At 47.7% G+C, this 21,310-nt stretch overlaps 1 protein-coding gene across 6 annotated transcripts in view; it reads left to right on the plus strand.

Moving 5' to 3' along the window:
* The window catches only part of Gatad2a (GATA zinc finger domain containing 2A), an 86,179-nt gene that overhangs the window by 25,085 nt on the left and 39,784 nt on the right, over positions 1 to 21,310 (plus strand). For 4 of the 6 annotated variants that reach the window (XM_052161856.1, XM_052161850.1, XM_052161854.1 and 1 more), the window contains exon 2: positions 20,246 to 20,347. The exons of the other annotated variants lie outside the window; for them this stretch is intronic. The gene's annotated coding sequence lies outside the window, so the exon portion shown is untranslated. The remainder of the gene's footprint in view (positions 1 to 20,245; positions 20,348 to 21,310) is intronic. 6 annotated transcript variants of the gene reach the window in all.

Here is a 21,310-nt window from a genome sequence, read left to right on the forward strand (position 1 = left end):
CTGTCAGAATGTCAGGCTGTCTCCTGTCCCTCCCCCTCCCCCTCCCGGAGCTTTCCAGGCTATATTTGTGACCTCTTTTTGTTTGAAGAAAATGTAGGTTACTCTTTTAGAAGACAAAGGATCTCTTTTAGTGGATCCCTGTAGGTAGCCTCAGGACAGCCCTCATGTTGCCCAGCCAGGACCTCTTGCTACTTCTGTGGGCTGCACTGGTCTTCTGGCCTCATCTTCGAAGAAGTGCTTGTTTCCCAGATGAAATACTTAGGGATTTTTGTTCCATATTCTGTTCTACTTTCAGTTCTGGGTTCTTTATATGATAGGATTGATGTCACCTATGTCAGGGCCCAGAGCATCTATCTGGGGTGGGGGGTAGGGAGCTCCTAGCAGGTTGAGATAGGCATCGTGGGGGGAGGTTTGAGGTTGTAAGACCCTGGAGGCTACTTTTCCCCAAAGATATCAAGGTACCAGATGGAGCTGTGGCTGCAGAGAGGGTAAAGGCCACTTGTTTAAGGATTAGTTAGCAACACCTCTAGCAGCTCTTTGCAGCCCTGAGCATAACCCCACCTGGCTAGTTTGATAGGTCTGTTCCTACAGCCTGCTTGAGGTGGTGCTTTTGAGTGCTTTAGGCTGCTGGAAGGCCTGACTTAGCCTGCTCTGCCAGGGTGTGAGCCTCAACTGCCCCCTGCAAGTGACTGACTGCTGCTGAATCGACCGCCCTTTGGTTGGTGCTTTCTCTCTGCTCGGAAAGGCTGTGTTGGGAGTTAGTGAGATAAGGAATGCTCAGTCTCTGTGTCACGCCTGTGACATAGACATGGGCTTCAGCCTAGTGGAGACTGTTGGGGATGCACTCTGTATAGAGCACCTTCACCCTGGAACTGATCATCAAATGTCTGTGGTGCCCTGTGGAATCTCACCTCAACTTTGTGTCACAGCTTGGCCTCTTGTTCCATCCAGATGAGGGAGGCAAAGTCCAAAACCACGAGGAGGTGATTGAGGGTCACCTTTTGAGTTGTTCTCTGAGGAACTCATCCCTCACCCTTGTCACTTGTTTTGTTGTTGGTTTGTTTGGTTTGGTTGCTTTTGGAGACAGGGTTTCTCTGTGTAGCCCTGGCTGTTCTGGAACTCACTCTGTAGACCAGGCTGGCCTCGGGACTTCTGCCTCCCAAGTGCTGGGATTACAGGCGTGCGCCTCCACCTCCCGGCTTTGCAGTTGTTGTTATCAGGCCTCTGACAACGCCAAGTGGCCAGTTTGGCTCTGTCCTTGTCAGGAAAGGAGGCAGCCTTCTTAGAGAGCTCAGCACTCTGGCTTCAAGGTGGCCGCTTTAGTCTTTACTAGGCAAGTCTGCCATGGGCTGTTTGGGAGCTGTGGTTCCTATTTCACTGTCTTTGTCATGGTGTAGCTCCTGGTGGGTTGTGGGGTGGTGCATCGCAGTGGCCCCTGGGTGCACCACGGTCTTTCATTTTTCTTAAGTTCCTTCTAGAGAGCAGCTTTCTAGGTAGCTCTTCAGCTAGCTTGAAGAGAGGTCTGTCACCAATGCTTAGTTTAACCTTTTCCATCTTAGTTGGGCTACCTGGCCATGTAGCTTCAGCAAGTGGGTTTTGATCTCCTAGGATGGCTGTGAGGAAAGGGGGAGGGGAGGGAGAGTCAATAAATGGTGTTCCCGCCTCTGCTCTTCTCACTGCGAAGCCAAAACCTCCGCCAGGGAATCACTGAGATTCAGCAAGTGCTTGCTCTCTCTCTCTCTCTCTCTCTCTCTCTCTCTCTCTCTCTCTCTCTCTCGGGGTGGGGGGGTTGGGGTTGGGTAGGGTCTCTCTGTATAGCCTTGGCTGTCCTGGAACTCACTCTCAGAGATCTGCCTGCCTCTACCTCAGAGTGCTGGGATTAAAGGTGTTTGCCACCACTGCCTGGCTAGTGTCTTATTCTTTTTTGTTTGTTTCTTTTTTAAAGATTTATTTATTTTATGTATATAAGTCTGCTGTCTTCACACACACCAGAAGAGGGCATTAGATCCCATTACAGATGGTTGTGAGCAACCATGTGGTTGCTGGGAATTGAACTCAGGACCTCCGGAAGGGCAGTTAGTGCTCTTAACCGCTGAGCCATCTCTCCAGCCCCAAATTTTTTATTTTTGAGACTGGTTACCACTATGTAGCCCTGGCTGGCCTGGAACTTGGTTTGTAGACCAGGGCAGCCTCTTAATTCACAGAGATCTGCCTGAACCTGTCTCCCAAGGAGTACACCACCTTGGTCTAGGTGTTCTTTATAGTGGAATCCCACTACAAGCCAACGGTGTGGAGGTTGACCTTTTTTTTTTTTTTTTAAAGATTTACTTATTTTATATTGTGCATGAATGTTTTACCTGTGAGTTTGTACCAGGTGTGTGCCTAGTGCCTGTGGAGATCAGAAGTTACAGTTGGTTGTGAGCTACCATGTGAACGCTAGGGATGGAACCTGGGTCCTCTGCAAAAACAGCTAATGCTCTTAATTGGTAAAATATCTCTCAAGCCCTGAATGTGGAGGGTTTGGAAGCAGGAACCTTCTCTTGTGTGTGTGTGTGTGTTTCAGAGACAGGGTTTCTCTGTAGCCCTGGCTGTCCTGGAACTCACTCTGTAGACCAGGCTGGCCTCTAACTCAGAAATCCACCTGCCTCTGCCTACCAAGTGCTAGGATTAAAGGTGTGCGCCACCACAGCCCGGCTAGCCAGTAGGGTTCTCATATGCGTGTTGGTCAGGCTATCCTGAAGGAGAAAGGAGCCCTGTGTGATAACCCTGCTTCTTGCTCTGCCTCAGCACTGCTCCAGACATAGCTTCTGCAGCAGTTGCCTTTGAGCTGGCACTGTGGAACACTTACACCTTAGCTGACTACTCGCCCTAGCTGGTGACCTGGGTCCAGGTCCAGGGCTCTGTTTGTCTGAGTTTTCAGGTGTGGAGTTTCTTGTGAGTTCATTCTCATTCTTGTTCACAGATGAGACATTGTTTCCAGCTGCTTTTGGAGGTTTAACTAGGAAAGCAAAATGGCATGTATGTGCACAGCTGCTCTTGTTCTCTATCTACTCTTGTGCTCTGTCCTTTGAGACAGTCTCTCCCTGAGCCTGGAGCTCACTGTTTTACCTTGGCTGGCATCCAGCAAGGCTGTGATCTACTTGTTATGTGATGCTGGGAATGGAGCTCAAGGTTTTGTGTTTGAGCCACAGGTTCTTTTGCCTTCTAAGCCATTTAGTCAGTCTCTGATTTCTATTTTTTGACAGTAGCCTAGGCTTGAGGACTTGAACTTATGGTGTGTCTTCTGCCTCTGCTTTCTCAAGGCTGGAATCACAGGTATGTGCCATGAGTGCTTAGCCAAACCAAATTGACTTAGAGCTGTATTGAATTGGTCGAGTCACTTAACCCTGTGGCATACTTGGCTTGGGTGTCATTGAAGGGGCACACAAGTCTTCTCAGTGTCTCATTTGGTGCGCCATCTTGTGAGTAGGTTGAATCTTGTAAGTGGTAGTCTGGAGCCAGCTCCGTCCTGGGGTTCTCTTACGGCCATTGATGGAGGCACAGTGCTTGGTGTGCTTGCCTTTTTCCTATCTTGCTTGGTAGGTGAACGCATGGCTCCTGCTTTACTCCAGGAGTGTTTGCTTGCTCGCTTGTTTGTTAGTTTCTTACAAAGGGCTCACTGTAGCTCTGACTGCCTGTGTTGACTAGGCTGATCTTTAACTCAGAGATCCTTAGTGCCAGAATTAAAGGAAGTACCACCATGTCCAAAGGAGATTTTTCATTGATTTGCTTTGTTAATGTGTCTTTGTATGAATGTATGTGTGCTTTGGGAACTGACAGAGGACAGAACAGAGTGTAGGATCCCCTGGCATTGGCGTTGTAGATAGTTGTGAACCACCATGGGGGTGCTGGGAGCTTAACCAGAGTCCTGTGCAAAGAGCAGCCAGGTCTCTTAACCACTGACTCATCTCCAACCTGTTATTTGGTTTTTGCAGTAAAGTTTTGTGCAATCTTTTCTCCTGTCCACCTTCAGAAGTCATTTCCTGGTGCGAAATCCTGGGGATGAAGTAGGAGCTTAACATTAGTAATGGGTGACTCTGCCTGGCCTACTTTATTTTTGCTTTTTGAGTAGGGTCAGTCCGTCTGTCTTTCTTCCTTTCTTCCTTCCTTTCTTTCTTAGATTTATTTATTTTATGTATTTGAGTACACGTTTGCTCACTTCAGACACACGGAAGATGGCATCAGACCCCATTACAGGTGGTTGTGAGTCACCATGTGGTTGCTGGGAATTGAACTCAGGACCTCTGGAAGAGTAGTCAGTGCTCTTCACTGCTGAGCCATCTCTCCAGCCCCAGAAATATGGTCTTTCTATGTATCTGACTGTCTTAGGACTTACTGTATAGAGCAGGCTGGCTTTGAATTCAAAGAGATTGAGCTGTCTTTGCACCGAGTGCTGTGTGTCACGGAACCTAGCTGTTCATTATTGCCTGTGCATGATGTATAACTGGGCGTGACTGTCCTTCCACCCTTGACTGGGGTCTAGAGAATGAACTCCGATTGCCAGGCCTGTAGCTCTTGCTGGCCATTTTGAAGTTTAGGTCCTGAGTGTGAGGGGCATTGTGATTATATTTATCAGGTTGTTTCATTAGAAATGAAACTGTTAGGTCCAGGGAAGTGACTAATGGTACTAACATGGTTCAGGCCTGGGCCTAGCACCACAATGAAATAAAGAGTACCTTCTTGGGCATAAGGAGATAGCTCATTGGGTAAAGCTGGACACAGATCATGCACCTGTAATCCTAATGTTCCTACAGAGATGGGAGTCGATACAGGAGAATCCTAGGAGGCTCAAGGGTTAGCTATCTTTTTTTTTTTAAAGATTTATTAATTATTATATGTAAGTACACTGTAGCTGTCTTCAGACACTCCAGAAGAGGGAGTCAGATCCCATTGCAAATGGTTGTGAGCCACCATGTGGTTGCTGGGATTTGAACTCAGGACCTTCGGAAGGGTAGTCAATGCTCTTAACCGCTGAGCCATCTCTCCAGACCCAAGGGTTAGCTATCTTACTGCACACAGCACTGAGAAGGTAAGGCTGAAACCTGAGGCTGACCCTTACCTCCACACATGCACTTTGGCTTGTATGCACCTGTATTGGCGTGTACACACACACACACACACACACACACACACACATCTTTTTTAAAGTAGCTTTTTGGACAGCAGATGTAGCAGCCCCATGGGCTTTCCTTTGTGTTCTGCTCTGCTGAACCCCATACTCCATACTTCTGTGTGAGCAAAGACACTCTTCAAACTGGAAATTAAAGCGCAAAAGGGAGAGAGACTTCCCACCATTGACTTGTAGTAGAAAGGAGCTTGGCAGCTGGCTCCTCCTAGAATATCTCTGGTCAGTCTGTCTGACCTGTCATTTGTTTTAGGTTTGTTCAGTTTGTTTATATAGGTCCACTGGCCAGTTTCCTTTCTCTTGGCCTTGTCTGCTTTTGAACTTGAGGCCATTGTGGGTGTCTGCTGAGAAGAGGACAGGATGTGAGGAGGAAGTCCTGTCATGCAGGGCTGCTTCAGGGATCGCGGGCCTTCCTATCCCAGAAGTCCAGTGGGTGATGGGTCAAAGATTAAGCAGTGCTTCCTTGTCTCATTAAGAAAGTAAATGTAAGCCGGGCGGTGGTGGCGCACGCCTGTAATCCCAGCACTCTGGGAGGCAGAGGCAGGCGGATTTCTGAGTTCGAGGCCAGCCTGGAACAGTCTGCCAGGGCTGTTCAGGACAGCCAGGGCTGTTACACAGAGAAACAACCCTGTCTTGGAAAAAAACAAAACAAAACCAAAAAAAGAAAATGCACCTAACTGTAGGCACACTTGAGGTCCAGAATTAGCTCTGTCAGTGGGGAGACGCAATAGAGTACCTGTCAGCCCCACACAGCCCTGACAGTGCCCAAGTCTGTCCAGGGGGAGGTTAGCTTTGCACATCCTGCTGAGGGTAATGTTGGCAGAGGGCTAGTGTTTTGCATAATCCCCTAATCTGTGCTAGAGTTAGAGCCCCAGGCCCTGTGTATGCTGCATATCAGGCTGCCCCTCTTGAGTGGCTTTTATGTCTGGAAAAGCCCATTGTGGGTACTCCTCAAGGTGTCACAAAAGACACATGGCGCCAAAGGGGCCTCAGGGGTTCTAGGGAAGCCAGGTTCTTGGTTTGGGGTTGGGAAGGTGACCTTTCTGATGCTAGAGACTGTAGGGAATGCAGAGGGGTTTTCTCTCTTCAGAGATAGAAAGCAACAAAGACAAGTGGCCCCAGGGAAGGAGCTTGTTGTGGAATGAGTTGGCCTAGAGGTTGCTCCATTTTGGCAGTGATGGGTGCTTCCTGTATGTCGTCATGATTTAACTGAAGAAGCAGGAAGGACAAGAAGCTGCTCATGGAACGCCACTGTTGGTGTTTTAAAAGTTACTTAACCAGAGGCTAGGGATAAAGAGCACTTCCCTAGCACACATGAGCTCTAAGGTTCAACACCTCAAAAGAAAAGACAAAAATTCCATGGACATATGAAAGCCTCAGCTACCATTGTGGTCCTGGAGTGTGGTCCAGCTCCTGCTTGTTATTCCCACTGTGAAGTAACTGGGTGGAGAGCAGCTAAGAGTCTGCACAGAGCTGCTTAGCTGGCAGGTTGGGGTGGATGATAGGAAGACAAATGTGTTCCCAGTCCTTACCCAGCTACTTTTTTGAGCTGTGAGAAGCCTCTGATTATTCCAGCATTTCTGTGTTACCCTCTCTCACTATCCTAGGCAGGGATATGGTTTCTTAGGAGTGGTGGAGTAGCCACTTCACCCTCCGGATCTAGGGTTTATGGACAGTGTAATGGGCAGGTGTTGGGAAGCACAGGCTGTTGTGTCATGGTTGAGCATTTACACGGGAAAACCTGAAGTGTACCTGCACAGGACTATGTGGGCTTCTGTGCAGGGGAGGAAAGACCATTGGTGAAGACAGATTGGTACTCTCATGACCTTGGGTTTGTCTGCCTTAATAAAAGAAGATCCCTGTCAGACACCTTGGGCAGATTGGTGATGGTTAACTGGAGTCAGAGACTAGAGACTTTTTTGTCTGTTTGCTTGACAACTACCAGGCTTGGCCTCTGTTGAGCCCTGAGATCCTGTGCTAGTAAAGATGCCCTCACTTGGCCTTGGAGGCCAGTGAGCTGGGGAAAGGGAAGAGGTGTAACAGAGTGCCATAAGACAGGAAGATCAGTGGGAGGCAATTTGGGATGGCACTTGAGTGGGGACTGACGGGTAATACAGATCCCAAGACTGAGTCTGAGTTTTAGGGTGCAAAATTGGTAGTTAGGCAGAGGGAAGAAGACTTGGGTCTTGGTGAGGCTAGATGTGAATGAGATAGCCCACAGCTCTTGGTGGCCTTTTCCTGCTTTGTTGCCCTGAGTGGAAATGTGGTGAACCCATGTGACCATCTGCTTTGTGAGCTCCGGGAGTGAATATGACTCTGGAGGAGGAGACTACAGTCTAGTCTGTAGTCATCATTCCTCCCTAGACAGTAGTGCTCTGTGTGGGGAGAGTTGTGAGAAAATTATGGCAGGTCTCTTGCATGTGCAGGAACAGCCTGCTCAGTTTTTCTGTCAAATTAGTAGGACCCAGCCCCTACCTTAGCTGGGAAAAGAGCTTTCCAGCAAGCCCAGGGTCTAGGGAGGCTCGGGGATACTAGATAGAGTCTTGTCTTTTTTTTTCTTGAGACAAGGTTTCTCTGTGTAGCCCTGGCTGTCCTGGAACTCACTCTGTAGACCAGGCTGACCTTGAACTCAGAAATCCACTTGCCTCTGCCTTCCACGTGCTGGGATTAAAGGCGTGCGCCACCACTGCCCGGCCTGACCAGACTGGACTCAAACTTTTCATGCATGAGCCACTGATTCTGGTGTCCAATTTGAGTTTTGGAGCCTTTTCCAGAAAGACCCAGGGAAGGAGCTAGTATGATGATGCTTGCTACCAAACATGTCAGCCTGAGTTCCATGCCTGGGACCTTGCATGGCAGAAGGAGAGAACTGACTCTTACAAATTGTGCTTTGGCACATGCACACCTTACTGCCATAGAGAGGGTAGGATGGGGCTCGAGAGATGGCTCAGAAGTTAAAGAGCACTTGGGTTTTCTTCCAGTGTACACATATCAGACCCAGGGCATGTAAGATAAAATAGGGACTAGAGAGATGAACCAGTGGGTGAAGAGCTTGCTATGCAAGCATGAAGACCTGAGTTTGCATTCTAATCAGGAGCAAATTCTGTAATCCCAGCATTCATTATGGGGTGATGAGATGGAGACAGGAAAGACTCGTGGTTCACACAGCCAGTTAGTCTGCTGTCAGCAACAGTAACAGGAGCTACTTTGAGATGAAAGGTGAGGGCTGAAATCATCTGTGACCCTCACATGCAAGACATGGCACTTCTGTGCCTATATTCACACACTTAGACATTATGCGTGTGTGCATGTGTACACACACAAGAAAATTTCTCTGAAACATGTTATCTAGTAGCTTTTGTGATGGTTTCATTAACTGCTCAGATGGTTTTGAGTCTGCTCTTTAGGCAGACTTGAGAGGAAAGATAGGTGTTCTTCCCAGGATACTGGCTTGAAAGTGGGGAAGGGATGTGGTTGTAGGTAGGAGAGTTGAGTTAAAAATGACAGTAGCATAGGAGTGATCACCATGGGGGTGAGGCTAGGATGAGCTATGCTGTGGTGACCACTTATCCTCAGATGTTGTCTGTGTACAGCTTTCCCCCTCTTGAGACAGGGTCTCCCTGTGTAGTTCAGGCTGGTTTTAAACTTTTGATTCTCTTGCCTCAGTTTCCTACCACTTGTGGCTGAACACATACCTTGTGTGATCCTAATTCTGTGCTGTCTTGAGCTGTATTGTTTGTGTTGCCTGTTAGAGATGAAGGTAAAGATGGCTGTTAGCTTATGAACCAGCCTGGGGTTTGTCTCTTAAGTCTCCAAATCTCTTTCTGTTTGTAGGCTGGTAGGCAGTTAGTGTCTTATCAACAGAGGCTGGTGGTTGTGGTTGACTGTGCTTCTGGGACTCACGGATTTTAAAACAAGAGATGAGGATTGATCAGTAGCAGTCCCTGAGTCTGATTAGAGCCCCCAAGCCTGGGCTATGTAGAGCGTTGTCTCATCAGAATCAGGAGTAGAACCTAAGCCTTCAAGTGCCACTCTCTCTACCACTGCCCCATACCTGAGAGACCTGGGCAGTGGCTGTGATTTAGCTTTGGGTTTCTCACCTGTCAAGTGTGGTATCAAGGGAAGTATCCTTATGTGATAGGGTAACAGTAATGGAGACCTTGAGGATTATGATGGTAGTTCTTCCTAATGGTGGGTGGGTTTTGCTTGTACCTCCTAGGTACCAGGTGAGTGATGCTGGCAGCCCTTGATTCTGGTTATGGGCATCAAAAAGTGTTTATAGGCATCAGAAGACCAACCCTTATGGTCTATTAGCATGTAGAACTAAATTACTTGTTTTCTGTCTAGTGTTGCCAAACTGGTGGATACTTGAGATTGGAGTTAGCAGAGGTTCCTAAGGGTGCAAGTCTGTCCAGCTGTTTACAGGTACCAGCTCCTGTCATCTGGGAATGGAGGAGGTGGAGGCTAAGGTCATTTTTCTAGAGGTGGGAGTTAAGTGGGAACAATCTTACTCTAGACTGTAAATAAATTTCCCTTTCTTTAGTTAGACATGCCTTTTTTTTTTTTTTAAATAAGCTTTTGTGGGACAGTAAAGTTACTTGGTAGGTAAAGGTGCTTGAGTTAATTCCTGGGTCCCACATAGTAAAAGAAGTCCTGTGGCCTCCTCATTCATGCTCCCACACAGAAATATAATAAAGGGGAGCCCAGGCAGCCTGAGAGGGTTAAGGGCACTGGCTACTCTTACATAGCTCCTGTGTTTGCTTGCCAACACCTACATTGTGACTCAGATTGTAACTCTACTTCCATGAGATCTGATGCCCTCTTTAACATCTGTGGGCACCAGAAACATATGTGACACACTGACATACAGGCAAAACAGCCATACACATAAAAATAAACTAGGTGTGCACAGGGAGGCAGAGGCAGATGGATCTTTGTGTGTTTAATGCCAGTCTCTTCTATCAATAGTGAATCTCAGGCCATCTGAGGCTGAATATAAACCACCCTGCCTTAAAAGTAAATGAGTGAGTGAATACATACGTTTGAATAAAAATAGTGTGTGTGTGTGTGTGTGTGTGTGAGAGAGAGAGAGAGAGAGAGAGAGAGAGAGAGAGAGAGAGAGAGAGAGAGAGAGGCAGTTTGCACATACAAATGGAGACCAGAGTCATGGTTGTCTTTTTAAATTCTGCCTCACCTTAAGACGTTTTTGGGTGGGCATGGTGGCACATGACTTTAATCCCAGCATTCATAAGGCAGAAGCAGGAGGATCTCTGAGTTCCAGGGCAGCCAGAGCTACATAGTGAGACCCTGTCTCTAAAAAAAGAATCCTTAAACTAATAAATGTGTGTGCTGCCGTATTTACCCATGTGAAAGGTCAGAAGACAATTAGCAGAAGTTGGTTCACCTTCCACCATGCAGGTTACAGGGCTTAAATTCGGGGTGACTGGTGCCTTTGCCTAGAGTCATCTTGTGAGCCTCACCTTTTGTTTTGAGACAGGTTTGCTTGCTTAGCCTGTAGCTCTACTGACTTGTCTGACTGCTGGCTAGTGAACCTGCCTCAAGGAGCCTCCCGTCCTCTTAGCAGCACCTCACCTGGTGCTAGACTCAATTGTTGACTGACTGTTGACTGATTATTAAACCATCCATCGCAGGCCCTCCCTTCTCCCTCTCTTCGGCTTGATCTCAGACCCATCTGCCTCTGCCTCTTGTGCTGTTATTAAGGGTCTGTGCCACCACACTCAGCTAGCTTCTACCTGTCTGCCTGCCTGCCTGCCTGCCTGCCTTTGAGTTTCAGCTTTCCAGAAATGCGCCTTCAGCTTTCCAGAAATGCGTCGCTACAGTTGGCTTTTATTTTTAATTTTAGATAGGGCCTGGAGAGATGGTTTGGTGACTATAAGAGATAATTTCGCAAAATGAGGGATTTTTTTTCTCGAGCCTTGGCTGTTTTTGGCAGAATATCTTGGTTTGATTCCAATGTCCTCATGGTGTCTCAAAAACCCTGTTAACCTCATCAGGCACACACATGGCATATAGGCAGGCAAAATACCCATAAAATAGGAAAATTTTAAGGCAAGGTTTTACTCTAGTTCAGGCTGTGCCTGTGAACTCATGGAAGCCTGATGAGCGCTGCATTGGTAGGTAGCATCACCATGCAGTGCAGGCAGGGGACTCTTACAGAGTTTTCCACATACCCTCCATGCTGGATTCAGCCTGTGGGATAGGCTGCCTTGCTCAGGATTCCAGGTCGAGGCTGGGCATTGTGATGCTCCTGTTTCCCTCTCCCTGGTGTCAGTTGATGGGGGCTGTGCTGGGTGCTGGCTCTCTGTTTAGTGCACATTTTGTACACAGGCTTCCAGGAGATTTGGGATGCTCGGGTTTCCATTTAAGGGAAGAGTATGGCTAAGACAAAGTGGTCCTCTCTATTCTCCTTACTGGTATCCTGGCCTTCTCTTGCTTGTGCTATAAGGTGAGGCTGGAGCAGGTATGCTCCCAGAGCATTGGAATTCTGTGGTAGGCAGGGGCTGTCCAGGAAGGCAAGGACCAAGGTGCTTGGGCAGTGCTCTCAGAACACCAGCCACAGGCTTTCCTGGGCCCTTTTCTGAAATGCATTTGGGAAGTTGCAGGGACTGGTTGATGCTGGAGCTTGTCTGGGCTATGATCTGATAGAAACAGGTCCTCGGCCCTGCTTTGCACTGTGATATCCCTGTGCATGCATGGTCCAGGAGGGTTCAGTGACACAAGTAGCTCAACCTTGAAATCATGAGACATGGCTCAGACCCCAGGACACAGGACACAAGCTGTGTGGTTCCCTGGAATAAAGCTGTCTTTGCAGATAGAAGGCAGTGAGAGGTGCCAGAGACTGGCCAGGGAGTGGGGAGTTTGACTTTTACAAGTTCTGTAAACCATGGTAATATTTTTACTCTTTATTTTTTATACTTCATTGAATGTGGGCATGGGAGGAGCTTAGAGGACATCTTTCAGGTGTTGTGGGTCATGGAGGCTGAACTCAGTTGTCAAGCTTGTCAACCTTTGTATGCTGAGCCATCTAACTGGCCCATGTAAGCTTCTTCTGGGTGAGTGTTCAAGACAGGGTTTCTCTGTGTCGCCCTGCCTGTCCTGGACTCATTCTGTAGACCAGGCTGGCCTTGAACTCCGCTTTCTTACAGCCTCTGCCTTACCAGTGCTTCTGTTAAAGGGTTGTGCCATCACCACCTGGCCCTCATGTAAACATTTTTAATAATGCTAAACCACACATTTAAGAATGGTTACAATAAGCCTGGCTTGGTTACCAGGTGAAGCAGGGTAATCTCCATACTGCAGAGGTGAGGCTATTTTGGACTATAGTAAGTCTCTGAAATGGGGGAAATTAAGAGTTTTACCTTGTGTGCATTTACTGCACAAAAAATATGACCTCAAAAATAATCTAACTATTGAGAACATGGATCTGTCTGCCAGGGTTAGTTTAGGAAGAGACTAAGATACCACGTTGAAGGCCTTAGATTTAGAGAAATGCTTGTTGCTCTAGAAGGTTCATTGTGACATCATCTCGTAGGTAGAGTGTTGGAGCACAGAAATTCCTTGGTGTTTCTTTAGCTCCTGTAGGGGCAGGACCTAGATACACTTCCTCCAGCTTGGTGGGGTGCTCCTCCTCAAGCCCCTCTAACCACCAGAAAATATTGGGGAGAGTCTTCGGTCTTCCAACAGCCCTGCTTGGGGGGGGGTGTTACAGGTATTCATCATTTTTTTCCATAGCTATTTGTCAGTGTGTCTGGTAGTTGGAAATATGCTACATACTGATGTGTCTTGCAGAGAGCAGTCAGGGAAGACTGTCTCCACATTTCAGGCTGAGTCCTTAGTGACCTCAACATGTGGCCCTTGAGCAGCACACACCAGCAGGACATCCTGTAATTCAGCTCTCTGCCCACAACAGCTCCCTGGAGACTGTGTTCGTTCCCACTGGGCTAAGGCTTATTATTCTCAAGGCTGCTCCCCTCCTTGTTACCCAGTGTGGCTCTCCTGGGTTTCTGATGACTGTTTATCAGTCTAGGTTCCAAGGTTCCTCCTCCAGCAGCTTTTAGAACTCAGGAAGACATGTTTCTCTTCAGTGTGGGTGTTGCAATGTTGAGAAGGAGCTTCAGGGCTCAGCAGGCAACCACTCTCCAGGAACTTCCTGTGTCCTGTTGCCTGGAAGTTCTCAGAGTGCTAAGGTTTTGGAGCTCTCTGACAGAGGCTCAGCCGCTGGTACTTTTGGAACTAGGACCCTCTAGCCTCCAGCCCCTCTGCTTTCCCACCCAGGGATCCAGTGGGCAGCTAAGTTATCCCTAGCCAGCACATGAGCCTCTTCCACGACATGGACATTTTGGAGGTCCTAAGGACTTTGAGAACCTCATGCCAGGAAAGGGGTGGGGGGAAAGGAGTTATCACGGGGGAGCAGTCTCAGCTTCCTGGCAAAGAAGCCATTTCCACTTTTTCTTGTCACACTTTCTTCAGGTGTCTGACAAGGTTTTCACATAGCGAGCATCTCAGTGCTGAAAACTTCAGACCTTTGAGGCCCACAGACCTTGGCCTCTGTACATTTCAACATGCAGGTGTGTGCAGTTCCCAGCAGTTGCTTGGACATTGGGAGGGCCGTCCACAGCCACATGGGAGCTGAGGCGATCTGAGGAAGGGCTTTAAATCACAGTAGTTACAGTAAGAGGAAGAGGTGTCCTACCGAGGTCCTACCTGGAGACAGGCTGTCACTGGGTCACAGCACAGTACTGAGGGAGTTACAGGAGGGAGGTGGGCTTTTTTGGAGGACTGTGGGTCATTGAGAGCCACAACTGGCCAAAAGTGTATTTGAACCTTTAGGATGGCTAGTAGGGAAGGAGAGTGTGATGACAGTTCCTGCTTTCCCATCTGTGAGACATTGAGTGGGATATTGTACCTCTGCAGTAAGAACGGAGGGGTGCTGGGTCAGGGCTCAGTACAGACCACTTGCCTGCTTTGCAAAGCAGAGACTTTGGGGTCCATTTCTAGCATTGCAGAGAGAAAAAAGAAAAAGGGTGTGTGTACATTATGACAGCAACCAGTACCAAGACAGCAGTGAGTTCCCAGCAGTCACAGGGAGGAGGCTTTTCTAGACTCAAGGCTGGGCCTCTGGGACCTTCAGCTGTGAGAGAGGCTGAAGCAACAGCTGCTCTCTGGGAGGCACACACTCATGCTGGGGGCTGGGGCCCACATGACTGCCTTGGATTCAGAGGAAAGACGGAGTTTGTGTTTATGACTGGTTTTGCCCCAAGTTTGTGATGGAAACATTGTTTGTGGGTGCTGACAACAGTGTACAGGGACAGGACATGGTCCTAACTGTTGCTACACCCCAATCTGTTTAACTTGGCTGGGTGTGCTGGTTGGGTAGTGCTTACTACCAGTGACAGGGACTTGCACCACAAGGGGCAAAAAGGCAGGAGTGGGCTTATTTGCATGGCAGGGACATGGGCAGGTGTGAGAAGCAAGTAGGGGAGAGACTGGCTTACTGGAGTCATGATGAGTGTGTGTGTGTGTGTATGTGTGTCCCATGTCTTCCATCTTCTGTCTGTCCGTCTTCAAGGATATTAGGGAGGCCGTGTTGACTCACTGTGAGGAGATGAGCCATCCTCTGTTACGCCTTTATTACCATAGGTGAGGGGAGGACAAGGTGAGCCAGGGATTGTGGGTGCTAGGACTCTGTCCGTTCTCCTCCCCTAGTGCTAGAGCTTCCATTGCCAGGAGCATGGGCTGTATGGCCAGTTTCCCCACTGGCTCCTTTGCTTTCTGGGGACTGTTTCTCTAAGTCTCCAGTTTGCTTAGTCTGATATGTCCCTGCTCCCTGGGGACCTGGTTAACAAGGCGTTTTGCCCTAGGGAGAGCAAGCACTGCTCAGGTTCTCTGGGGGTGACCTGGAACTGGAGCCTATGCTACTATGCCCTGTGCTGTTGTGGCTGGGCTCCCTCTGCTCCTCTCCTGAACAGCTCCAAAGTGCTCCTTGCTAGCCCTCAGAGGGAAGGTTCCTCAGTGCTTTTGGTTTTACTCTTGCAGTGTATCACCATTGCTCAGCTCTGTCATTCATTGTAGGTAGACACAGGGAGCATTGGCTGTGACTGTGTCCCAGGAAAACTGTTTGCTTGAAGTGGGTAGCAGGCGTCAATCCCCAAGTTGGAAGCTGAATGTAAGCTGGAGCAGAACTTAGCAATAGAGCACATATTTAGTGTGCATAGAGGAACTGGGACTGGGAGTTCTAGGCCATCAGGGCTACATTAAGCATTGTGAAGCCCCAGCTAGAAGGAGGAGGAGGAGACACCTTTAATCCCAGCACTTCAGAGGCAGGCAGATCTCTGTGAGTTTGAGACCAACCTGGTCTACAGAGTGAGTTCTCAGCCAGGGCTACACAGACAGAGACACCATGTCTTGCAAAGCAAAATGAGAAAAGAATTATGAGTCTGTGTGTTGCTGGGTATGGTGGCACATATTTTTATCCTAGCACTTAAGAGGCTATGGCAGGCCGATCTTTGAGGGATGTGTGTGTGTGTGTGTGTGTGTGTGTGTGTGTGAGAGAGAGAGAGAGAGAGAGAAGAGAGAGAGAGAGGAGAGAGAGAGAGAAGAGAGACTGTTTCTAAAAATAAAGGGGGTGGGGCTTGAGTCTTGGTTTGACCTAATCCTTTTCCACCACTGTGGTGCCTCCTTTGGTGTTCTACTTGTACCTGCCTTGGTCTCTCCCTTTCTGGTGTCATGAGTTCTACTCGTAGAGAGGGTCCAGGTGAACCTTGTGAAGTGGGTAGATGCTTTGAGTGCAGACTGCACTGCCCTGTGTCAGTGAGGGCAGGTGGTGGACAGAGAGTAGAGGGGTACACTCATACAGGTCCAGGCCCAAGAGTGTAGTATAGTCAGTTCTTCCTGTCAAGTGCCAGTGCCTTCAAACACCTGTGTTGTCTCCTGTGTTGGCCGTGAGTATAATAACCTAGGGGGCTCTTACTCTGCCGTCCATCCTGGAGTTGAAAGGAGCATCCTCCAGGCCTTGCGCTCCCCCCTCCCCCAGGATCAAATGACAGCAAAAGATGGGGCAGCCACAGTGCCAAGGCTTGACTGCATGACCGTGGCTCCCATGGCGACCTTCCTGTCAAAGTGTGGTTTCTCTCCACATAGGACACAGGGTCAGTGTGGGTTATAGGAAAAGGGCGTATGTATGAGCAGAGGACCCAGGTGCAGGGTCAAAGCTAAAGCCTAATGATCTATCAGTGGAGGTAAAGTGCTGGTAATTGTGCACTTAAGAGTTACTTGATATTGTTTTAAATGTATGAGTTTGGCATAAAAACAGGAAAGCTTTCCGAGCCCGGTTAGTGAGGTGCAGTGGTAATCACATGATTAGTTTCAAGAAATGCTCCTTGTTCTGGGAATGCTAAGTGGGTTCTACTAGGACTCATTTCTCCTGAGATTCACATTGACTAGAGGGGCTGGTGCACTGGGTTCCTCAGACTGATTCCTTCATCCCAGCCTTGTACAAACTTACAGCACTAGCTGTGTGTCACACGCTCTAGGTTTCTGAACCAAAGCCAAGCAGAATCTGATCACACAGCCTGTGCCTTATTGCTTGGTGGGAAGGTCCACAGACACGGAGCTATACTGGGTAGGGGTGGGCCGAGGGTGCCTTCCTGGGAAACTCTGGAACAGACTGGGTTGGGGGCCACTAGCAGGTACAGCAGGAGGCAGCAGAATAGGCTAAGTTCAAGCACTTCTCTTGGGTAGGGGCTTCTGGAATGTGGTGAGGCTATGTGGATTAAGCATTTCTAAGATTTTTAAGTGTCATGGTGGCCTGGTAGTTATTTTTTTTTTTTTAGGCCTTTCTCAGTTTAGAGTGGGGAATTGGTGTTTATTTTTATTATTTTGAAGCTAGTCTATTGTTGGCTCAGACAATCTTGCCTCAGCCTCCTGTGTGGCTGTGACTACAGGTGCAGGCGTCCGTCTTGATGACCTGGATTTGAAAGTTCATCTTTGCAGAGGTTTTGTTTCAGATGTGAAATGTCTATGGCGAAAGGGTGTTTGGTGTATAAGACTGGGACAGAAGTCCAAAATTGAGATTTATCTGGGTGGATGGGGACTTAGTCTAGTCAACTGTTAATACATTGATAGATAGATTAAGAATGTACATGGTTTGTGTGTGTGCTTGTACACATGGGTGGGGCCAACTTGTGATAATTGATTCTCTTATTTACCATGTGACTCTAGGGGACTGAACTCAGATACTCAGGCTTGGTAGTAAGTGCCTTTACCTATTAAGCTATCTTGCTTGTCTAGAAGCTTCTTGAAATAAGGAACCCAGTTCAGAAACAGCCCTCACCCTAGCAGAGAGGACAGTGTGGCCACTTAGAGAAGTGGCTGACATTCAGCACATATTTAATATCAGAACTAGCAGAAGTGAGTTAGGGAGGCTAATGTATACCTCTGATTCCAACAGATAGAGGCATGAGGATAGCAATGAGTTTGAGGCTAGCTCAGGGCTGTGCAGAGAGATTTTAGGTTTAAAATCAGGGGATCCTCCTTCCTGCCTCTGTTCCCCACTCTGAGAGTATAAGAGTATGCCACCATATCCAGCTTCTTTATAGGCTGTGAGTCCTCACGTTTGTGTGGTAAGCACTTGTGCCACAATTATGTGCCCAGCCTCTGCCTAGGGTTTCTGATAGCAGATGCATTGTATTTGTAGGTCAGTGGGAAGAGAATTTGTCCCCCCAACCATGAATAAGGGATTTCTTTCCATTTACTTTGTTTACTTTTGTGATGTTGGAGATGGAACCCAGGCCTGATTACTGCCAGGCAAGCTCTCTGCCAGAGTTATATCCTAGCTGTGTGTTTTTTGGGTTGTGTGTGTGTGTGTTTTTTTTTTTTTTTTTTTTTTTTTAAGACAAAAATCTCTGGTTCTCGAGTCAGACTGTCTTCCTGTCTCAGGTGAGTGCCAGGACTTTAACATGACTGTAGGGTTTTTCCCCCTTGTGCATCATGTTTTTATGCTGTTGTAAACATATTCTGTTGTAGTCTTTACTTCCTACTGACTGATGTGTTTCTGGAAACACAACTGACTTTGCACACTAATGGCCTGTGACTGACCCAGGCCAGGGTCTTGATAACTCAGACCATCACAAATTGAGACCATAAAAACAAGGGTTGGCAAGGTAACTTAGTAAGATTTACCACCATCTGACCACTCAACCTGAATTTAATACTTAAAATCTACATAGTGGAAGGGAAGAACCAGCTTTTGAAAGTTGTCCTCTGTCTTCTATATGCAATTTCACTCCTTTCTTTCCTGGGTGTGGGACTGTCAGCTGGAGGTGTGGGTATTGGCTATTACCTGAGACATGATCAGGCTGCATATTGCTAGCCTGGGAACAAGTTGAGACTCAGAGCTGAAAGGTGGCTGCTATAGAAATTGTTGCTTTTGTTCCATAGTAAAGTTGAAATCATCATAGGGTGGGGTCTGTTTGTGCTGGCCTTGATCCTGAAGAGGGACAGGTGTTAGGACACCGTACTAGGGTTTTTCCTGCCTCTGGCTGAAAGCTTCGACTTGGTTGGTCAGGCAAATGAGGGTTAAGAGCATGTGTTGGATTTCTCAGTCTACACTAGCTGGAGGGCCCTGGCAGCGTCTGTGGCAAGGGTCTCTACCTGGGGGGGAGTCTTGTTCTCCTTGACCCCTAAGGTCTCCCTGGCATTCATTTATGGCTTTAGTAGGCAAGTTTTCCTGTGAGAATATTTTACAAATTACTGAACCGTGTTTTAAAAAAAAAAGACTTCTTGGTGGGTATGGTGGTCCGTGCTTTTAATCGTAGCACTTAGGAAGCAGTCAGGCAGACCTCTGAGTTCTAGATCAGTAAGAGCTATATGGTGAGATCTTGTATTATAAACTGACATTAAACAGAAAAGGTTTCTTTGTAAAAGTCTGCATGAGTGTTTTTCTTACATGTATGTTTACCATGTGGGTGCTACGAATTGAACCCTGCTTCTCTACAAGAGTAGCCAGTGCTTTTAACTGCTGAGCCGTTCCTTTAAAAACAAAGCCAGTTTCTTTTTGCTTTTTAAAGCTTGATTTTTTTTTTAAAGATTTACTTATTTATTACCCATAAGTACACTGTAGCTGTCTTCAGACACTCCAGAAGAGGGATCACATCTCATTATGGATGGTTGTGAGTCACCATGTGGTTGCTGGGATTTGAACTCAGAACCTTCAAGAGCAGTCAGTGCACTTAACCCCTGAACCATCTCTCCAGCCCCAGCTAGTTTCTTAGTAGTATGTTTTCCTGGCAGTTGTATGGACACAAAGAAAGAGAACAGAAGTGGTATTGATTGCCAGGTGATAAAATTCTAAAAGAGGGACAGACCCACCCTGACACCACAGATTCCGGCCTGTCGTGGAGCCACTCTGCCCATAGCTCTGGACTTCAGCCATATGTTTCATCTATATAGCAGACAGTCTCTTCTTCCCTGGGCACTTGTGCCCCTCCTGATCCTCAGGGACAAGCCTGTACTTCTGCACTGGTGGTGGTTCAGAGCGGGGACCCCACTGGTCTGGGTACTGGGTGGGTTTCCTGAGTATCAGATGTATCAGGTCTCTGTTTTATAAAATGGGGTCTTCCCCAAGGCCAGGCCCACATTAGATCAGTTCCTGTCTTAACCATTCTGTTACTCCTGGCTCGTTGTAAGGACAATTTACTGTGTGTTTTGGGTGATAAATGAGAACTATCTGGATTTCGCCTGTTACTCAGTGTTGTCATCCTTTTGTTAGAGCTTCGAAGATAGGTCTAGGGTGTTGTTCACAGATTAACCACGTCCATGAGGCCTTATAAATTGTTTGCTTGTTTGTCTAGGTTCCTGTTGAAGAGGGCAGCAATGGCAGAATTTACTATTCCTGTGGCTGGAGACATTTTCTTCTATTGTGGGTGCTGGAGACAGAACCCAGGTCTTGCTCACACTTGGTAGACTATACCACTGAGCTATACCCCAGCACTGGAGAAGTTTGAAATTTCCTGATTCCCAGCCATTTTATGGAACTCAGTGTTTTTCTGTTTTTTGGTTTAGGTTGGCCAACACATTGAGCCAGCACATCCACATAAGTTGCCTTTTGACAGAGCTGTGGCCATGGTGGCATGGTAGGATCCGAGTCCCGGACCCTGAGGCCAGGTGAGTGCTAGGGACTGGTGTCTATGGAATGGAAAGCTGGCTTAGATAATCACTACGTATCTGATAGAGCCCTGCTCAGGAAGGAAGGCTGGGAGTTGGGTCCCTGTGGCATCTGGTATGACGCTTGACCCTTGAGCCTTGGGATGGATACCATGTTTATTGGTCACCTGCTCAAAGGCCTGGGGGTGGAGGGAGGCAACCAGAGGCTGACCTTTGATCTCCTCCCAAATGGTTAGAATTGTTCTTTAGCCACTGCCCAGCTAGCTCTAATGTAGAAACTTCAGCTCTGCAGAATACAAAAGGCCAGAACTCCTCATGGAGAGGAGGGGCCTTTCTGTTGTCACCAGGGCCTCGCAGTGACATTTTAGCTCAACACTATGGACCTGTAAAAGGAAGAGGAATTGGGTGATATCCTAGAAGTAGGACATGCTTCAAAACCTCCTAGGACAGCTGTCTCAATTTTAAGAATGTAACATAGTGTCTTGCCAAAATGTTTACCCCTACCCATTGGCATCTGGTTGGCTGTAGAGTGAGATTTGGCTGCTCTGACATCCCTGCTACGCTGGACACTGGCTGTGACAGTGTTAGGGTTTTGCTTTTTAGTTCATTGTTTTAATTTATGTGTATTGCTGTTATACCTGCAAGTGGATCGGTCCACCCACATGCCAGGTACCCAAGGAGATCAGAAAGCGGCATCGGATCCCATGATATTGAAGTTAAGGATGGCTTGAATCACCATGTAGGTGTTGGGAATTGCTGTGTCCTTTGCAAGAGCAGCAGATGCTTAACTTTAACCTTCTTAACCTTTGAGCTGTCTCCCCAGCCCCTTACTTTGTTTTCTGAGACGGGGTATTAGTGTAGTCCAGGCTAGTCTTGAACTCACCTTGATCTTTTGCCTCAGATGCCCAAGTGCTCAGGTTAGAGGTATGTTCCACAAACTCTGGCTTGTTTCTTGAGAGAGTA

Source organism: Apodemus sylvaticus, chromosome 18, assembly GCF_947179515.1.
Source record: "Apodemus sylvaticus chromosome 18, mApoSyl1.1, whole genome shotgun sequence".
Taxonomy (NCBI): domain Eukaryota; kingdom Metazoa; phylum Chordata; class Mammalia; order Rodentia; family Muridae; genus Apodemus; species Apodemus sylvaticus.